The sequence below is a fragment of the Hetaerina americana genome, unplaced genomic scaffold, assembly GCF_022747635.1.
Source record: "Hetaerina americana unplaced genomic scaffold, ioHetAmer1.1.p SCAF_11, whole genome shotgun sequence".
Classification (NCBI taxonomy): Eukaryota; Metazoa; Arthropoda; class Insecta; order Odonata; family Calopterygidae; genus Hetaerina; species Hetaerina americana.
This window is the reverse complement of record NW_027286181.1, coordinates 22,062,885-22,069,890: the sequence shown is the minus strand read 5'-3', so window position 1 is coordinate 22,069,890 and position 7,006 is coordinate 22,062,885.

The window sequence follows — 7,006 nt, the reverse complement described above, 5'->3', positions numbered from 1 at the left end:
AAGGGGTTAATGATGAGTTATAATAATTTTTACTTTGATCTCTTTTCCCCCCGATTTGTTCTGCTTATTTTTTCGCACAGCCTCTGTATATCATCACCTGAGTCAAAGCACAGGCAGAGATATAATTATTGAAACAGAAAGCTGGTTATCCACTAATATCGCAGAGGGTGAAATTTTCTCAATATAATTTTCAGTTTACAGAAATGACACAGCAAATGGCATTACTTTCCAATAGGTTGTCAATAATTTATGTAGAAATACAATGTATTCTTTTGATTTGGAAAGAATATGGGCAGAAACTAGTTAAACTTCAGAGGGGGTACAGGAATATAAAATTCAAATCGATGCTTAGGGATAGTAGTGAGGTCGTCCTCTTGTTATTTGTAAAATGTTATTTGTAACAAAAATTTTGTCTCTAAACAATTTTTTATGCTAAATACTTTATAGAACATTTTTATATTTACACATCCAGTAAATTTTTAATGCTGTGTAGGGTACGGAATAATAAATTAGTGAACCAAGAAATCCTCCTTTGAGGATGCGCCACAGCACTCCCGGTGATAGTGGAGGTATTCGCTGAAAGAACTGCTCCAGTGTTTCTTTGGAATAATGGGCTTCATGAAAAATATTATCAAAAGAGGTTCTGGAGTACATGCAGATTTTTTTCAAGAGGATCTGTTTTCCCCACTCTTAAATACTATTTACACAGGAAAGGTAGAATTTTGGCCTTAAAAACCAACTGATGGGACACTTTCCTCCATGTTTAATTTGGATGATATACCTTTAAAGGCCTGAGACTCGCTCAAACACCTTATTTCAGAATTTTTTGGTATATTAGCAAGTGCATCCCATTCCTTTGGCTGCATGAATGAGGTAAGACATACCGTTCATGTAGGAGGCACCAAACTGGTCAAGAGACCGCCTTATCATGTTTCTCATCCCCAGGATGCAATATTGGATAATGCTATCAAGAAAATGCTGCAGCAAGGCCTAATATCTTCCTTGAGAAGTTGATAACAATCTTAGATTGTCCACTAGTAAACTATTGGGGAACTCTTGTGTATTCAAGGGAATATTTTTAGTCTACCAAAATGTTGAGGTCTCTAAAAAAATTGAGGGCGTAGGAACTGAAATTTCAAAAAGGTCAACTTTTCAAACCCCCTTTCCCAGGTGAAAATTAGCAGTGCCTCTCAAGTGATTCTAAAGATGACTGATGCGGTACCTTCCTAGGTAAAATACACCATATACCAACTTCACCAGAACAGCTCCAAAACTATCTTGAATTTTGCAGAAGAGATAGCAAATTTCCCTGCATTTCATTTTTCTTCCTCTCTTCACCAAATAAAAGATCTCCAGCATAAAAGTCACTCCACTCAAGCAAATGTTTTTTACAAATTTGAATCTTGTGCCATTGTATTTGAAACACCCGAGTATAAATGATCTGCTAGTTTGACCAAAGTACACACAACACAGTTCAATGTCTAGCAGGGAAATCAAAAAGCTGTTGCTTTAATTAAGCATAAAAAATAATTTCCATGGAGTCACCACTGACTATTTAAATAAGTGAGAATGACAATCATGATAGAATTAAGGCAAACAACAAAATTATTGCAGAATTTTTATTATGAATTAGCCAATGGAAATGTACAAAAAAGTATTCAATAGTACAAAAAAATATTGCAAACATTATTTAAACCTCTGAAAACATAGTATTGCTATTCCTGGGGTGAACGTGCTTTAAATTTTGGCTGAAATGCCTACAATTGTACAAGGTTTCTCTAAATCAGTTTACATCAAAAGGGACAGTATGTAAAATTATAAGTAATGATTAACTAAAGTGACTTAGCTTTAAAGATAATTTTGCAAACATTATTGCATCAACATAAAGAAATGATATTCTAGGTTTACTTCAAGAACAACATATGATGGCATACATTGCAATGAAATAACATCGAGTCATTTAAATATCATACAATGATTAACAGCAAAATCAAAATATTTAATCTCATTTGGCAAAAATAACAGCTCCATATAACAGAAGCCATGGCTGAGGTTTACAAAATAAACATTACAGGCATATGTAACAAATTTAAAAACAACAAATATATTGGTACTTATGCATGGATTTCATAACAGGACCTCATTTATCTACAAGAAGTAATTTGCAAAATAAGTTTTGTGTATTACAATGCTTAATTACTAAAGCTTCCTTAGGAAGCTTTTAAAAAAAACAAACCTGTGGTGCATAAATGTATTAGAAAAAAGTTGATGATAAAAAACCATAGTATTATATTTTCCATAATGCCATAAATTCATAGTCACAATACAAATATGCAAAAGTACTGGAAAAAACTGCATTCTAACAATTACTTCTCGGAAAAAACACAACCAATTCAATAGTTAACATGGATAACCTGACTTGAAGCAACAACTTATAGCTTCATGAACAGTTTATTATCAGATGGGTTCTGTCTGGACAATAATTTCAATAATAGTATTTATTGTCCAAAACATGATATTTTAAAAATAAAAAAATATTCATTATTATACCCCATTGAATTCAGGAGGTTGTACAGATATCATTCATTGGCCTATTTGTCATACAATTATTTTATTACTATAATACAAAGGTGTATTCACAATACCCAGTGTAAAACTTAATTATATTCATTCAAACAGAGCAACAGTTATATCAGTAAGACTTAAATTTGAACCAATTATTGACTTACATATTAAAATCTTTTTTGATTAACGTGTTCCGATTCCTGCTTCCACTTTGTGTAAACATGAAATCTAATATAAGAAATGTCTCTCAGAAATATTCTTTCTAATCTTAATAATTTTTGGAGCACATGACTTGATTTTCCCTAATTTTTACTAACATTTAATCTGAAATCATTACCAAACTAAGGCTACCATTGCAATTGTTGCTAAATCCTAACGTGGATTTTTAAATAGTTCCCTTCCATAGCTATTTTAAATTCAGCATAGTTGTTTCCAGACTGGCCTTCAAATTCATTCACAGCTTGCACCACGTATCTTCATAACATTAAATGTTAATTAAATGGAATGCAGTCATGAAGAATTTTGTTAAATCTAACTTTCCCATTAATGAAATGAAGGGTTTATGGTTAAGGAAGTAAAATTTCATGGACTCCTTTTATCTGTTAGAGTTGTACCAGAAAAAAGAATTCAGTGAACTGTAATATGCATGAGCTGCTTGAAGAGAGAATCGGGATGTACCTTAGAAGAATGAATTATAGAAGATTGAATTTAGCACAATTACTTAGGTAACTCCACTTTTAGGATAAATAGATCTATGTTGTCTGGAATGTTGAATCTTGATTGCACTTCCTCAATAATTATTCCAGGAAGATAACAGAAATTGGTTGTAGATTAAAAGAACAAATGATTAAGTTGTACTTGTTCACTGTACTTATATGAGGACAGAATACATGAGGAATAAAAACAACATAAAAATTATGCTGTTTGTATTATAATTTGAATTTACATACATTGTACAATCTTATAAGTGTACATCCTAAGCTGTCTTTATACTTAATAGTATTTAAAGGTGGACAGTAACAGTGGAATCTGAGCCAATTTTCAGAATCTATGGTGATACAAACCAAAAGTCTTGAGTTTTACAAAAAATATCAGTATATTTATTCTCACTGCGCATATGTATAAAGTATCAGCACTTAATTCTTTGTACAGTGAAGTGTTTCCGCCACTCAAATGATTTTTTTGAGTACATTATGAGGTTTCCATTGTAAAAATAATAACTTTTATTGGTCAAAAGATAACTCAATCATTTATATCTATTTTTAGTTTCTAATACTTCCATTCTATTAACCTGATCACTCAATTTTAAATTTCACTTCTTTAATGGATATGTAACTCGTCCTATAGCCATTTCAATCCCTACTTTCATAGACATTTAAAATATAACTTGGTTCCCATGAAAATTTATGTAATTTACACAGTGCCTATTGCGGAAGAAAAAAATATTTTTCAAGTAATTACGAAATTAGGCCTGTGGTGTGCAAACCTTTTTTCTTCAGAAACAACTGGGCTGTTGAAATGTACTACAAGGATGAATTATGGACAATGAATCATCTCACATAGAAAAGACAAGGCTTTGGCTTGAAATTGTGAAGGTTGGGTTAAAAACACATTTCAGTACCTCAATATGTTCTACAGGTGTATATACCAAGATCCAGCCATTCAGATGAGGAAATAGAAGAAGTATAAGAGCAACTGGAAGAGGTTCTAGGAACAGTAAAAGGGAAGGAAAACCTCATAGCAATGGGAGATTGGAACGCTGTGGCCTGCAAGAGGCAAGAGGGAAGTAGAGTGGGATACTTAAGACTAGGAAAACGAAACACTATGGGAGAGAGACTGATAGAATTCTGCAATGAGAAAAACATTTATAAATAGCAATCATAACCTGGTGTTCATGGACAGCAGACTGTAATACAAGAAGATGAAGAAAGAGACACAACAACCCAGGTGGAACACAAAGAAACTGAAAACATATAAATGCCAAGAACACAGAACATTGAGCCTGGTGACTCAAGCATGAAAAATCCTTACTTTATTAATTTGCCAAAGAATAGAAGGAAGGATAGGATGAAACCTCTCAGAACCAATTTGGATTCCGGAAAAACCGAGGAGCAAAAGAGGCAATTCTCAGCTTGAGAATTCTGGCTGAAAAAAATGAGACACGTAAATAAGCCATTGTATGTGGCATTGGTGGACTTGGAGAAGGCCTTTGACAGCATCAAATAGAACAAGATGTTCCAGATACGACGTACTAGAAGCGCTTGGATTGGACTACAACAGCAGAAGAACTAGCCATAAGCCCTACAAGAATCAGGTTACAACAATGCAAATGAAAAATGAAATAAAAATAGAAGCCAAAATAAGCAAAGGAGTAAGACAAGGATGTAACCTCTTGCCAGCAATAAAAGAAGCCCAAGAATTAGGTATCAAAGGAGTAAATGTAAATGGAGAAGAAATCAACATGCTCCGGTTTGCAGATGATTTTACAGTATTGGCAGAAACACGAGAGGACCTGCAAGCAACTCTAAGTGCTATGGACCAAGTACAGGGGGAATATAATAGAACATCAACAAGAAGAAAACTAAAACCCTTGTGTGTGGAAGAGAGAAGCTTCAATGCAGATATCACATTTCAAGGGGTGAAACTAGAGCTAGTCAAATCCTTCATCTACATGGGCAGAGGCACAACATGGGATGGAAGAAGTTCGACCAACATCACGTGAAGAATAGCCCAAGCTAAGAACGCATTCCTGAAGAAGAGGCAATTACTATGTTCAAAGAACCTAAGTCTGAAAACAAGGAAGCAATTCGTCAAGACTTTCGTGTGAACCATGGTGCTCTATGGTTCCAAGACTTGGAACATTGGAAAAGTGGAATAGCGAAGAATAGAAGCCTTTGGAACGTGGTGCTAGAGGAGAATGCTGATGATTAAATGGACAAAGTAAGGAAAGAGGAAGTATATAGAAGAGCAGAAGAGAATAGGACCATATGGAAAACTCAACGGCAAAGAAGAAATAGAAGGATTGGATACACATTGAGGCACAACGGATTGATTAGGAATATAATAAAAGGAAAAATAGAAGGGAAGATTCCACGACGAAGACCATGAGGCATGCACACAGGACAAGTTAAGGACGTAAAACAGAGAAGGTATCAAGGATTAAGGGAATTAACATTAAATAGAGTAGAATGGAGGGCTGCAGTAAACCAATCCTAGGATTGAAATACTGATGATGATGATATGTTCTGCAAAGTGAGCGTTTGTACACACCTCATATTGAAATGATTAAACATTTAGGTCAAGAGACTTTGTTACTTAGGTTTCCAGCTTTATATGTAACATCACTGACGGCATGGTATGAGTTATCAATTAGCAGAGAAATTGTTATACTAACTAAATGTTGAGTCTTTTAAATTATGCCTGAACAGTTCTGATTGTCCAATCAGCATGCATTTATCTTGAAAAAATTGTGACAAACATAAATTAAAACTATAGACATTTTGAGTTAAAATAAATCAAATTGTCATCTAAACAACAGGAAAATTAGCATGATTTACTAATTTTGTACAGCATTTTCTTGAACCTTTTATCAGAGTAGGGAGGGCAAAAAGAGGTTATTGTCTGCTGAGAAGTTCTTGTGGAATGTAAATATGAGCAGTATCTTATTAACTACAGTTTTTAGCAGAGGTGGAGGTAGTATACACCTTATACTGTCACTCTATCTATTCTTAAACAAGAAATTATGCAGTATCTATAAGTCATACATCCTCCAGTAAGCCTTATCAGTTTTTTAACTCAAAGCACATCACCTTAAAGTAATGCAACACAGTAAAAAAATGGGCCATTAATTCGAGAAAAAATTGAGTTATAGGCACCTGTACATATTATCTGTTGAACTAAACTAAATCACCACAAGTTTTCATACAAAAGTAAAAAATTATATGAGGAAAGTTACTGCTAAAAAAATCACATAGAAGTTTGATCTAGTATTTTCCCGGCGAATAATGTTTTCCAAGATTATTCGGGTCTCCCACCGGGTCCACGTTCGTAGATCCGGCTCGAAAACAAATCCATTAACCGAGACAGCGGATACTCCCTCAGTAACGCGTGGAAACCCATTTTGAGGAACATCAAGGAAAACAAGAGGTGGAAAGCGTCCGACCAATCAGACGTGACCTGACCTCCTGACCAAACTATATAAGGCGGCCAAATACCTGAGTAACGACATGCCCTGAAGATGATGGACGACTTGGCCATCGAAACGTCGGCAAACCTACGAACGTGGACCCGGTGGGAGACCCGAATAATCTTGAAAAACACATAGAAGTTATTCGTTATGATTTCATAGTTCCTGGCTTCAAAGAAGCAGTGGAATGAAGGCGAATACTGATTCTAAATCAAATGTTATTTTGAAAATTCTTGGCTGGCTGATCTAAATGTG